Raw genomic sequence first — 14,469 nt, 5'->3', positions numbered from 1 at the left:
CCACCGTTGAGCAGCGAGAGGAGTTCAAGAAGGTGCTTTATGAATTCACAAAGGCCGCTAAGGACGGATGGTCTGAAAGCAAGATTACACACTACATGGTTTGTTTTAACGGACTTAATACATATGCAATGTTTGAAAATGTAACTTTTCTATTCGCTTATCTCCTTTTTGGTTGTTTTAGCACATTCTCTATGCGCGTGGTGCATACTTCATGGACCGCTATGGTTCGCTTGATATATGGAGTACACAAGGCATGGAGAAGTCCCACTATCGAGCAAAAGGAGTCTACTTCAAGAATACTCGGTATGGTGGTGGTAGTTCACACTCCAACTACCTCCAAGAGATGTTTAATTGGTTTTTTAGGCACACCTTTGGGAGAACTCGTACTATTGAGAAAGCAAGAGAATCGATGTTAGCAAAGCAGTTACACAACGCTTCCCGTACTGCAGCATCCGAGAAGTGGAAACGCTCGCGAGCGTCCCTCGGCCACGAAGCTTGGCGTGAAACTAAATATCGAAAAGGCAGCGTTTGGGCGTCGCGTCAGCCGTCCGCATGATCCAGGTTTAGTTGTTCAATTCAATTGCTTTATTTGAGTTTCACTCAATTGGCCGCATAGTGTGAAAGGGCCCAAATCTCAAAAAAACCTATTTAAAGGTTGAAGGGGCTCATTTTGTCATCTTCCCTACTAGGTGCAACCATGGCACGAACAAAACAAACGGCTAGGATTGCATATCCAGAGGGGCCGGATGGCCAACGACTCAAAGGTACAGCAACAGAAGCTGGAACTTCACAAGCTCAAGGTGAAGTCCACACAGAAGAAGCTAGAGCTTCAAATCAGCATGGCCAGTCCTCTACAGCAGCAAAAGAGAGACGGAAGCATCGTCTTGTTGTCTATTCATCGGACTCCAACAATTCTGATGGCAACAGGGAGGATGAGAGCGACCAGGGCAAAGAAACAAACAGCCAAAAGCAGCCGTCAGAAGGCTCCGAAGAGACACAAACGGATGAAGATGCCCCATGGGTTGGCGTCCAAATACAAACTTATCAGGCTCACATGTCTATTGGGGGTAAGACACTTCCTAAAGGGAGTGGACCTACACCATCACATCCGGTCGATAGTGAAGAGCACGAATCAGATGGAGAGTGGGTGGAATCCGATTATGAGGTGTTGGAAGTGCCTGTGCAGAAAAAAAAGAGAAAGAGCATTGTCTACAAGAAGAGGAAGCAAGCTGCCCCGACTCGTGCCAAAAATGCACCTCCACGTCGACCTCAGAAGGTACGAAAGCGCAGCCATGCTTTTGCGGAGATTGGACACTATCAAAAGAGCACCGAGCTCTTGATTTGGAGGGCCCCTTTTACAAGGCTATGCAGGGAGGTTTTGCAATTGTACAACACTCAGTTTCGGATGGGCGCCGTGGCCATAGAGGCAGTCCAAGAGGCAGCAGAGCAATATTTAACTGGCATATTCGAGGATTCTAACCTCTGTGCCATCCATGCAAAGCGTGTAACCATTATGCCCAAGGATATGCAGCTTGCTCGCCGTTTGCGCCATGAGGAGTAGCTTGTAATTAGGCATCAACCTTTTTGTATTTACGGAACTCCAAGATTGGGAAGAATTTGAATACAAGCATCTTTTGATTCTATATCCCACTCTGTGCATTGTATTGGGAAGAATTTGAATATAAGCGTCTTTTATTGTATACCCCAGTGCGCATTGTATTGTTTTAATTCTGTACCATGCAATGTAGCACTGGTTCAAGTTTTGTCTACCTTCTACTGTATGTATATAGCCATTAGCTTGTTATGGTGAAAAATTGCCTACGTTTAGCACCTTGGCTAAGTGGGGCATGCAATTCCTAATGTATCCATGCTATGTGACTCACTATTGCATGAAAAAAACATCTACAAAGTGTTCAAAATGGCTTGGAATGCCCCCAAGTTGGCTGCCACAAGGGCGCGCATTTGGGGCTTCCAGAGGCCTATGGATGGACATAATGCGCGCCCTTGTGGCAGCCTCTCCTAGTGCTTTGCTGACACTCTCCAGTGGTTTCCAGACAATTTTGACAAGCAATAAGTATGTTTTGTTTGCTTCAATGCTTCAATTCGCATAGATGTTGTTGGAATTCATCCCCCCTTAGTCCATGTCAGTCCTAAACTCCAGAAAGGGCTTAGATATTGCCACAAAGTTTACTCTTGTGGTTTGTTAATACAACTTTAGGTATCTGGGGCAAGATGGGCTTAAGGTTACCTGGGTATCCATGTCTTCTTGTTTTGCAGCTGGGTATTATTGTCTTCTCACTCTGTTTTGTAACTGGATATGCTCCTATTCTCCAAGAAGGGTTTAGATATTTCCACAGTTTTGTGGTTTGTTAATACATCTTTAGGTATCTGGGGCAAGATGGGCTTAAGGTTACCTGGGTATCCATGTATTTCTCTTTTGCAACTGGGTATTAATGCCTTGTCACTCTGTTTTGTACTTGGGTATGCTCTTAGATGTGTCCAATTTCATCTGCCACAAGGGCACGCATTTGCACACTTCATCTGCTGATGGAAAGCCCTAATGCGCGCCCTTGTGGCAGCATTGTTTAGGGACTTCCAAGCCCTTTACTAGGCACATACATAACTTTGGAAGCCTAGATATAACAAAGTATACATTTTTTAAATTTTAATGCCTGCCAAACCCTTTAGTAGTCATAGCAAAAATTATGGTGCTTCTCATACACAATGGAAGCCCAACATATAAGAAATTCAAAACCTTGCAAGAAAGAGAGTCATAGACAACAAAAAGTAGTTTCATTAAAGAAATCAATGCTTTACATGATATCCGGCTTTTGCTTTAGGATCTTTTTAATTACAATTTTCTGGCGCTTGGCCTTTTGGGGTGGCTCCCTGTTAAGTAAAGTGGTTGTGATTTCTTGGGTGTCATTAACCCCTACAGCTTGGTTCATGCCGACATGGGCAATAAGGCGCCCGCGAAAGTTTACACCGAAAGTGGATATTGCAAAATCTTTCTTTACAAGCACTACAAGGTTGGCCGTTTGGGCAAGTATTGTTAAACACAACGCCTTGGAGAGTGAACGGAGAGCAAAAATGTTGTAGCGACCATTGGGAGAGTAGTCGGCATGGACAAACACCACGACACCAGTGGGAAGTGTGCCGAGGTAGTGAACAAGTTCCGCTTGAGGTCCGAACGGCATCCTCCTCCCCCCTGACCGTTGCGCCCAGGCGTCAACCTCTAGAACATCCTGCAGAACATAGGTTTTCTGAGATATGGCACATAATTATGATATAACATTAACAAAATCATTTGTAACAATCAAATGTAAGTGAGCATCTATACCTCTTGTCTACGATCCTCCTCATCGGCATCCGGGTGCAAGTAAAGATCCACGCTTGACTTCCCCTTTGGATCAAGCAAAACAGGTGTTGCAGCAGGTGGTGGTGAATCCACTCTTGTGCGTTTAGCCAAACACATGGCTTGCACGGCCACAAACTCCTCCTCAGAGACCTTGGCCTGCTCGGTCGCTGCCACCTCGGCTTGTGCGATCGCCACTGTGTCCGCCAAAGTATTCCCCATGGGCAGTAGGAGATCATCGTCATGGGAGGTGGTGGTATCAAGCTCAAAACTTCCATGGGCATCGAGGATGGCGAAACACTCATCCATGTGAAGCTCAAAGGATTTCTCCAGATCCTGCATAAACACAAACTCCTCCCCACCCACCACAATGGAGGAGAAGCGGGTAATCTCTACCTTAGGGATGGCATCCCGAGTGGTGGTTCCTTCTGGCGGTCCCGAGGATGAACCGACTGATGGAGAGGCCTTGAATCCCTACAGGGTAGGTCAAGGCAAGCGTCCTCTCCTCTGCGGATGAGTCAATGGCCGCAGGCTTGGGGTCCTTCACATCAGCCAATACCCTGCCGATCTGCAAGTGAGGTAGCACTACGTCAGGGCCTGCTGGGCACTCGTGAAGGAGGAAGATCATTATGGCCTGAACAGAGAAAAAAGTGTTTCCGATCCTTCCCTTACGCATTGCTCGCACATCATCAGCTTCAAGCCGCACATATTGTCCGACGGGTTGTGCTATGGTGGCAAAGCGTGCAAGCCGTTGATGAAATGGCCTGTCCCCTTGGTAGATGTGGTGGAGAAGGCCTTCAGGGACCCATTGCCCTGGTCGGTTTGGTAACTCAACAATGAATCTCCCCATGCATGTGGAAATGTATGAAGTAATGTGCTCAAGAGATTGAGAGTGGAGGGTCAAGGTGGTTTCCAAATCGGGTTGGGTTGTGAAAAATGCTTGAAGCTCAGGGCGATTTGCATGCCCAACCTCAGTAAGGAATGCATCTAAAGCACTAGTAGCAGCCATGTCTTCTCTTTGCGTGATTGGGTATGCTAGGTCTCTCTGCAATGCTGGGATGAAAATGGTGAAATGAGGAGGTGGTCCTCCTTATATAGACATATTCTATCTCGAAAAAAATAAAAAATATGGATTTAAAAAATAAATTTACACCACCTTAAAACTCAAGTACAACACCTTAAAACTTTTCAAAATCTTTAATAAAATATCCAATATATAAATGATTAAAGTTACAAGCCAATTCACTTAGACAAGATGATTTCGTATGTAGCTCAATCTTTGTAAACAAGCATAGTGGCCTCCATCCGCCTTCCAATCTATACAACCAAAAATGGGCAATCAAAATACAAAAACCCACAGAAAATAAGAAAAGGTAGCTAAGGAAGCACAAAGCAGACCTTGCGTTGTTCTAGTTTGAAACTTGCATTACTGACATCCTCGAATCCCATTATGACAAAGTGTTCCCGAAGATTGGCAAGAGTCCAATGCGGATTCACTGGAACCACCTCCACCTCGTTATTGGGCATGCGGACACGAATTTCAAAGGATTGAATCTCTTCGGCTGTCAGCTGCAAGGGCATCCATTTGCCACGTTTGTGCATCCACCTCTCATAGCTAAACCGTGCATACAAGGTGCACCTTGCTTTCAAATACCGAAGGCAAAGCTGTGTGGGGGACACATTGCACTTATAACGGTCACCATCATGCAAACCGTCAACATAGCCACAATTGACACCTAAAATGGTGTCCATTGCATCTATGTCAACTTCTTTGCAAACAAACATTGTTGGTGTTTCTACAATCGGTAGAGAGCGGAATGCATGCACAAACAAATGAATGGGACAATGCCAACTGAGACCCACCAATCTGGTTGTCTTACCAAACTTTAGGGACCCTTGGAAATCTTGCATTACCTTGCGCTTGAAAGAAAGCAAAGCCCAATGGTCTGGAGTTGGCCATTCTGCACTCTGCAATGAGGGTGTCTCCACGGCTTCTAACCTACCATAGCTTTGGCTTGACTTCAGCACCACGTACTTATGGGAGTACATGAATATTCGCTGCTCGGTTAGTTTTTTCGATGAAACATTAGGAAACATAAGCTCCCCAATGTGAGCATGCACAACCATGAACGTGCCTGAGAGGCACTCAAGCGGCTGCTCCTCAACTAAGCTGGATGGAAAAACATCTTTACAAATGTCCTTAGTTAAACATAATGATCACATAAACGTAAATATGACATATGCATGGGATAGCTAAACCATGAAAACTTACAATGAGGTGCAAATTGAGTAGAAGCTCTCTTGAGGTGGAGCTCAGCTGCACTGTAGACGTGTTGCACGATGGCCACCATTCCGGACTTTGTTTCTTTGAATGTCAATAGCCGGCCCTTCCAATGACGTTCCAATACGCCTCGACACCGTACGCGATGAGGTCCAGCACGTGACGGTTGCATGTAGATCCATGCACCCTTCTTGAACACTTGTGGGATCCATACCCCCTCTGAGTCTTTTGTGTTGTGCAACACAATCTCCTCTATCTCTGGTTTGGGCCGTCTATGCGTGGACATGCTTGGGAAGTTGGGCTTAGGAAGGGATTTGAAAGAGTTGAGTACTGTGGAGAGAGAATGAGGAGCTGAGGGGAGGGTGAGGTGAGCTGCCTATGGTGGCTTTGACAATGGAGATAGAGAAAGAGAGGAGTGAGAGGTAGAGAGGTAGAGAGGATAGTGGAGCTGTGGGCTATGGAGTGTGGGACTGTAGAGGGTTGATGGAGGTGTGAGAGAAGGGGGAGCTATGGAGAGAGAGGAAGAGAGTGGTGGAAAGCTTTTGGCTATGGCTGCCTTGACTAAAGAGAGAGAATGGGAGGAGGGAGAAGAGGGAGAGTGTGGGAGAGAAAAGTAATGAGGGAGAGAGAGAAATGTGGATTTTGGGGGGAAAAATTGATTTTTTAAAATTAGTTTATGTTTTTGGGTAGTTTTGGAGGCAAATGGGTCAACTTTGGAACTTTTAAAAAAATTTCAATTTTTTGGGTTTTTAAGCATGCGCGTTTTTTTTTTGGGGGTCCCTCCCTCTTTTATGACACCTCTCTCCTCCTATTTACCCCCCCCCCCCCCCCCCCTACCTCCCACCTCTCTCTAAGAACCAAGCATTGAAGAGGGAGACAATTAAGCTGCACCCTTACCATTCCTCCCCCTCTATGTGATATCCCAAGAGCCTTCTCATTGGTTCTCCCTTAAGCCTTTACTAATCAAAAAGGCCCAAGGAGAGTCCATATTTTTCCTAATTAGTAGCTTGCTTCTACAAACGACTCCGCTCTCTTTGACAATGTAAAGATGAAATGCATCCACTGCTCGAGAAAAGTTATATTTTTTTGGGCTTCTTTTTTAAGGGCCAAGTTGTCCAACAACCAGCCAAACTCTGAGGTATTTGCCCATATTAGTTAAATTCTCAAGGTGCAGTAGAATTGCAACCGATATTTTTTAAATTCCAATCGGAAAATTTACACTACAAATCCGAATATGTGAGCACTCCATTAGCCCTCTGTTTCTATTGCTTGTCCATAGTAATTGTCAGGTACTCCAATCTACGGCTACCATTTTTCAAAGCAATAGCTGGATGTATAAGCACAAGATGTGTGTTGCACTCACTCCATTTCACATAAATGCCAAAGCCGAATGAATGCCCAATTGTTAGCGCTATTATCCAAAGAATAAACTCATTTAGTAAGAAAGTTGCACATTAAACCAAAACTGGTGAAACCAAGGACATTGAACAATAAGGTGAGGAGCTCACAAAGCCCTGCCCTTCAACGTCAGGGGTCTGTGTGTTGCACATTCCCACAATCTAGCTACTCTCCATGATTGGCCATTCTATGTAATGTATCACAACTAGCATGATTTAAGGAAAGAAAAAAGAAAGATCCTTCCTAGAAAATCTAAGCATTACCTCAGCAGTAGCATAACCCCTTTTCTACCCCTTTAATCAAGGAGACGGTACACAACAAAAGTGTGGTAAAGAAAGACTTTCTTGAGCTTCTCTAACTAAAGCTATTGCACACATCCAATCCCCCCCCCCCCCCTTTGGGACATGTAAACTCATCTCTTCGTTACTAACTTCATCATGAATGGCTCACTTGCATTTTTGCCATGGCCAATTCCTTTCAAAGATATCAATTAGTGGAGGGAATGGTTTGAAGCAAAATGTTCTTCTCAAGGCTTCAACTTTCTACTCTGTGCAATACTTTGGCAAAGCTTAGTTGACTCATTGGTATAAGTTTGCACACTTAAGACTCAAATTCAAATGAAGAGGACAACAGACAAATATATGTAGCCATTATGAGAAGCTAGTTAGGGGTTTGGACTCAAATACACATCAAGTGGAACAACTATGTGCTTTCTTAAAAAGTCAATGTCATTATTAGGATGTGACAAATGCCTACAAGTGCTATGTCCATTATTAGAATCCAGACCACTCTTATATAGACCATTGCGTAATTATTTTTTCAAGAAAAGAAGTATTAGCATGCCATTCTAGCCTCTTCCTCTTGCTTTACCCATCTAGCTCCCAAACTTTGGTAGCAAATTCTTTTATCATGCAAACATACCGAAACACTTCGCACAATCATTTTATAAGTAAAGCAGTGCATGTCAAACCTATCAATCATGTATCTCTTTGTTAGTAGTGACAATTTTGCAAAGAAAATTGGTCATATAAATATTATGCATTCTCACAATGCACCCCTCTGTAATTCTATTCGTGATACTGAAGGCCACAATAGTACCTCACCTTATTAAGGATAGAAAGGAGTTTGTGATTTTTTGCTTGGCAGGGCTCCCATTTTTTATGTGAATTGTGGTATGAGGTTGATGTTAGTATTTGGATTGTCCTTTCTCTCCTTCATGTTTTCTTTATGTAGACATATTTCTAATATTCATAGGTGTAATCCAAGGCAATGTCTTCGTCTATTGTAGACGACCTTGTTACAAATATCTATGTCAAGCGCAGGGCAAATAGTGCAAACGAAAGATTCAATACATCGAGATAGCATCCCAGGGAAAATAGGAAGTGTACAAAACTTCTCCATGCTATTGTGGACCTCTGAAAATCTTTAAAAAGATTGAGGATGTAGCTGCTTACGAAACAAAACCAAAGATACACAAGAGGCACCGAAGATAAGCATACATAAGAATCACACACAAGAAGGACTTATGTAGTCTCTTGGGGATGTAGATTGGTAATACAACCAAGAAAAGGGAGTAAGAGGCATTCAACAAGTTAGTAACAAATATAAATAAGCAAGACCCCGTTATAGACGACTAAATAAATAAAATGCAAAAATGCATATTTCATAGCCACCAAAAAAAGCTTACCTACATGTTCGAGTTTTAATTGCCTAGGGTGTGAAGCCAGGGGGTTGCAAAATCTAAAATGTAACCCCTCAGATTCCAAAAATGTAGCACATGTCGCCTTAATTAATTAATACGAGTACGTTTATTTACAAGAAAAGGTACTTCTAGTAGATCAGCAACCACGAAGAACCGGGAGGAGGTCGAGCCTCAGGATAGGCTCTTGGGAGATAACGCTGCACTCAGCAAGAGTAACAGCATCATCCAGCCTGCGTCCGCGCGAGAAAGAAGAAGCGCGTGCTGCACTTACAAAGAGTGATGGCACCTGTCTCTACCAGCTTCCTCTTCACATCCCCAACAGTCTCGGAGCGTTTAGCCTCAAGAATGATTGTCGTACCGGTTACGGTCATCACCAAGAGCTTAATATTTCCGTCTTTCTGCTGCCCTTCAGACCTGCCGCAGGAGCTTCATCGTCAACCTTCCTCTTGCCTGTATTCTTCACACCCCCCATATTTGCGCAATGCGTGTCGCGTGTCGAGCGGCATGGGCTCCAAGTTTTATAGGTGCTGGAAGTGAATCGATAAAGGACAGACGTGGAGCCCATGCACAGTATTCCTTTAAAAATAAAAAAAAAAGAAAATAAAGCTAACTAAGATATTTCCCTCGCCTCACGCCCTTCAACCCGTAACCCCCACTCCACAGGCTACTGTCCTATCCACCTACACTAGCGCGCGACGTTGCACAAATGGTGAGCTCGCGTGTATATAATTATGTCTCCCTCGGTTGCATCAATCTGACGGCCCACATCACGTGCAATGTCGATATGTCGACCCTACCGCCGTCGCGATCCCTTCCTCGTGTCACTTATAAACAAGCCCCCCCCTCCTGCAACGAAGGTCATCACCAATAAAACATAATGACAAGGTGAAAATTGAAGTTCCGTTTCACATTGGCCTACCACTATAATGCGTTTTGTAATTGTAGGAGGTTACAATGGGGAAGGAGTTTCCAAATAGGGAAGGCTGTTTTTAAGAAGTTTGGAATGAGGATTTCGATGTGTGTTGTGGGACTTGGGATGGCACAGGGTTGGTTATAGAATCTCATGCACTTTTGTTTGTGTGTGTTCGATAGGCCAAAAAGAAGGATATTTGAGGCAACGAGGAAAGCTACTTTTATTGGAGACAGCTATCTAGTCAAAGGCAAAATAAAACTTTGAGGAACATTGGCCTACCACTATAATGAGTTTTGTAATTGCAGGAGGTTACAATGGGGAAGGAGTTTCCAAATAGGGGAGGTTGTTTTTAAAAATTTTGGAATGAGGATTTCGATGTGTGTTGTGTGACTTGGGATGATGAAGGGTTGGTTATAGAATCGCATGCTCTTTTGTTTGTGTCCGTTAGATAGGCCAAAAAGAAGGATATTTGAGGCAACGAGGAAAGCTACTTTCTTGGAGTCAGCTATCTAGTCAAAGGCAAAATAAAACTTTGAGGAGTGTAAATCAAATTGAGAAGTAAATAGAATTTTGAGAGTGGAAAAAACCACTTTGACCAGCGCGTGGGGATGGCATAAGCTTCCAACACTTCCTTCAAGAATACACTTAATGAAATTGATCAAGTTGAGAGGTGTGATTAAGGATTGGTTATTTACATTATGGGTTGAGCTAGTCTTCTTTCTAATTTTTCTTATATAAGAGAGGGGATTTGCCCCAGGTAGTATTGGGTCGCTAACCACAAGGTCGAAATTCTAGAATGTGGGTGGAATTCATTGGCGCTATGTAATATATTATTGGGTGTGCCAAAAGAGAGCTTTGAAAGTTATGGGGACACCTCAAGGATCTATCCAAGGGGAGAGAGAGAGAGAGAGAGAGAGAGAGAGGAGAAGAAGAAGAAGTTTTTATGTCGTAGAAAAATTTTCAAGAGACCCCGTTGATCTATGTAACCTCTTCATTGAAGACCCGAGAGAGAGAGTGTAATGGAAATGGCCTATGAACTTTGAGAGTATCAGAATTAAGAAAATGAAAGAAAGCATTTTTGTGAGATTACTTTGTGATCATAGAAGGTGAACTTAATTGATGGTAGCAACATAAACACAGTACTGAATTAACTTGGCATGAACAATACTTTTGCAAGAGAGAGAGTTTAGAGAACTTGACAACAGTTGAGGACCCGATTTATGTGGAGCCGGTCCCCCCTCCAATAGGCATTTGTATTATAGATTTTCCCATTAAGAGAGACTTGGTACAATACAATCTTTGTGTTCCTTGTGACCTAGGGTGAAGATGGAAAGCTTCATACATCACGAGCATAACATAAACTTTGTAAAAAGCATTAACTATCCCAAGCCTCAGTCCCAAATCCTCAAACACCTTTGAAGGTGGAGAGAGATAGCGGGGAATGAGGGTAGGGAAGAGGAAGAAGAAACATTCCATAGGAGAAAGAAATAGTTCCTCACTTATCATCACTCTTCTTGCTAGCATACATAATAGCATAGTAATGAAGATGTCAAGCTTAAGCATTGAAGCATGGCTCTTGGTTGGATTTGCATTCCATAGCCAAGAGTGTTGGTGTAGGCTCTCCTTTTCTCTACTAGCTTGGAGAAGGAGATGGAGCTCTTGCACTTTGCACTTCACACAATGAGAGTGTGTGTGAGTGTGTGTGGGAGAGTATAACCCCCAAGCAGCCCCCTTTCTTGGTTTGGTCGACCCCCCCCCTTGTAGCTCATGCTTGAAGATCATTGGACCTTCCCAGGCCTAATCAATCACCTACAAGAAGCATATCAGGCAACAAGGGTAGGCTTGGGACAAGTGTCCCCCTTTCCCCTTTGAGAGAGAGGACTTGATAAATGCTGAAACAATTAATTAAATTAACTAATTTATCATTGGACCCCTTGGGAGGCCAACCAATAGGCTTTAGGCACACCATGAGGGCAACATGAGGAGAAGCTTGACAAGTGTCCTATTTGTTTTCTTTGTACCAAGCTTGCCTTGTGTGAGGGTGTGTGTGTTCTCTCTCTGGTCCCCTCTTGTAGGGCTTGCCCCCTCCTTGTAGGGATCTTTTTGACTTTGTGGAACACCTTACCCTCAAGCACCTTAGTCAGCAAGCATGTCAAAGCACCTCAAGCTTGGGTAGTGTTCCCACAAGCACCTCAAGCTCCTTAGTCGGCAAGCAAGATAAGCATCTTAGTCAGCAAGCACGACAAGCACCTTAGTCATCAAGCACGACAGGCACCTCAATCACCTTAGTCAGCAAGCACGACAAGCACCTCAAGCTTGGGCCAGGTTCCCACCTCAAGCTCAACCGCCCTAGCTTTCCTAAGGTCAAAGGACTTTTAACACTAACCTTTGGAGGTCTTTAATGAAGCTAACCCTAAGGTCTGCAAGCTCCCATTATCTAACTTTGCTCTTTGACATATCATCTCTCGTTTGGGCCCCTTTACCATTGGCCCCCTGTGGAGATAGACCCGAAAGCACATGTCTATATTCTAACCTTTGTTCTTGTTTATTCTCCCACATTAAATGATCAGTTTAACATGAGAAAATCACTTGGGTTGATTAGATATTAAATTTTTATGACATTATCTGTCTCTTGAAATCATAGTCGAGGAGAGGTAGAAGAGATAAAGCCTTAGTCATTAGTCAATGTTTCTTAGCGCGCAGAGGATCCCTTTTTACCCTACGACATTGTAAGGACATGGGTCTATGGGCAAGGCCACCGGCATGGCCGGATAGTGTGTATGCTAGGGGGAGGCTATAAGATAGCATGGTTGGGTGGAGACTAGCACACGCATCACCACTGCTCTTACACTGGTATCCGAGCTATTTTTGGGAGGAGTCTAAAAGCGGCTTGCATGTGCGTGCGATGCCCTGCTTCTCCCCCACGTCCCGCAGACAGCGACGTCTCCGTTGTGCAGCAAAAAGAAGACAGACACAGTTTCCTGTGCGAGCAGCACGTGATAGCACGGTTGGGTGGAGACTAGCACACGCATCACCACCGCCCTTACAATGGTATCCGAGCTATTTTTGGGAGGAGGCTAAAAGTGGCTTGCATGTGCGTGCGACGCCCTGCTTCTCTCCCACATGTCGCAGACAGCGACGTCTCCGCTGTGCAACAAAAAGAAGATAGACACAGTTTTCGGTGCGAGCAGCGCGTGATAGCACGGTTGGGTGGAGACTAGCACATGCATCACCATCGCCCTTACATTGGTATCCGAGCTATTTTTGGGAGGAGGCTAAAAGCGGCTTTCATGTGCGTGCGACGCCCTGCTTCTCCCCCATGTCCTGCAGACAGCGACGTCTCCGCTGTGCAGCAAAAAGAAGACAGACACAGTTTCCTGTGCGAGCAACGCGTGGACAGACCCCATCTACGCCCTCCACAACGGGCGACCAAGGCAAACTCGACCGGCAACTCGACCATACCCGAGCTTCGAAGGCTTCCGTTGGCACCATTGACTGTCGTGTAGGAAGACCCGCTTAACCCTTGCATGAAGGAGGGTTGAACCCACCCCATGAGGGTAAGAGGCCAACACTTTATCATCAAGCTATTGTGAAAAAGTTGTTTCGGTGACCTAGTGGCCTTTGTTGTGTATATAAAGGAAAGATAGTCTACTTGTGTTGAAAGGAAAACTAGAAGGAAAGGGAAAGCTTCAAACTTCAAGGAAGTAGCTTTACCCTTCCTTTTCACTTCTTGGAGGAAGGCAAGTTTTCCTCCAAAAATTCTCTTTTCCTCAAGGAGGTAGCTTCAAAGTGAAGAAAAGCCTTCACAAAAACGACAAGTTTTTGTGAAGAATCATCAACGGTGTTCTTACAAGGAACGACAAGTGAAGCGCTCAACTTCCCGCAAGGCGAGGTTCGCATGCAACACAAATCGCGGAGCATACAAAACACAAATACTTCAATTTCTCAAGGTACAAGTTATCGTTTTTTTTTCTCTCTTTGCATTAATGTGTGTTTACCATGGCCAGTGAGGATATCCTACCTACACACATGTTTGATTTTGAGCACGTAGATCAAAATCAGGGCACCATGGGTACTGCTGACACTAATATGCATGATGATGATGATCTAGGAGATCATGGGCTTGTAGATATGGCTTCTTTTAAGACTTTGGAACATCGCCAAAGCGTACTTGAAAGAAACCTCTCTGCAGTCAATGCAGATGTTACCAATCTTACAGAGTTACTTGTGAAATTTATGAATTCACAGACAACTCAAGGAGCCACAAGTGGCACGGTTCAAGGGAACCAAGCTCGCACTACTCAAGGAGTCCAAGAGACAAGTACTGCAGAAGATGCAGAAGGTAGCAATGCATTACTTAAGAATATCACCATTCCTAAGTTTCAGGGGGAAGAGCGTGATCACAACAAGGATGCGGTCAATACGTTCTTACACAAATGGAGTGATATTTATAGATTGAGACACACCCCGGATATAAAGACGACTCTGGATGAAATCTCCAATAGATGACAGCCAAAGGTGGGCTGCCACATTGAAGCTGCCTATAAGTGGTGGATGACATTTCCAATAGATGCTCGTGCTCCATCTTGGGCTGTGTTTCAAGCTTCTTTCTCCAAAGAGTTTTTGGACTCCAATGAAGAAGATAAGGATTGGTTAGCATGGGATGCATGCCACATGTCTGGCCTCTCTCTCACACAGTACCTTTCAAAGTATCGGGAAATCATATTAAAACTAGAAGGTCTAGATGAATTCCAAAAGATACGGGGTTTTAATAGGGGTCTTGACAAAGACTATCGTCTTCATGTCAAGACCCAACATCC

Source organism: Adiantum capillus-veneris, chromosome 19 (genome assembly GCF_014529385.1).
Source record: "Adiantum capillus-veneris isolate H3 chromosome 19, ASM1452938v2, whole genome shotgun sequence".
Taxonomy (NCBI): domain Eukaryota; kingdom Viridiplantae; phylum Streptophyta; class Polypodiopsida; order Polypodiales; family Pteridaceae; genus Adiantum; species Adiantum capillus-veneris.
Note: the sequence above shows the minus strand (reverse complement) of the source record.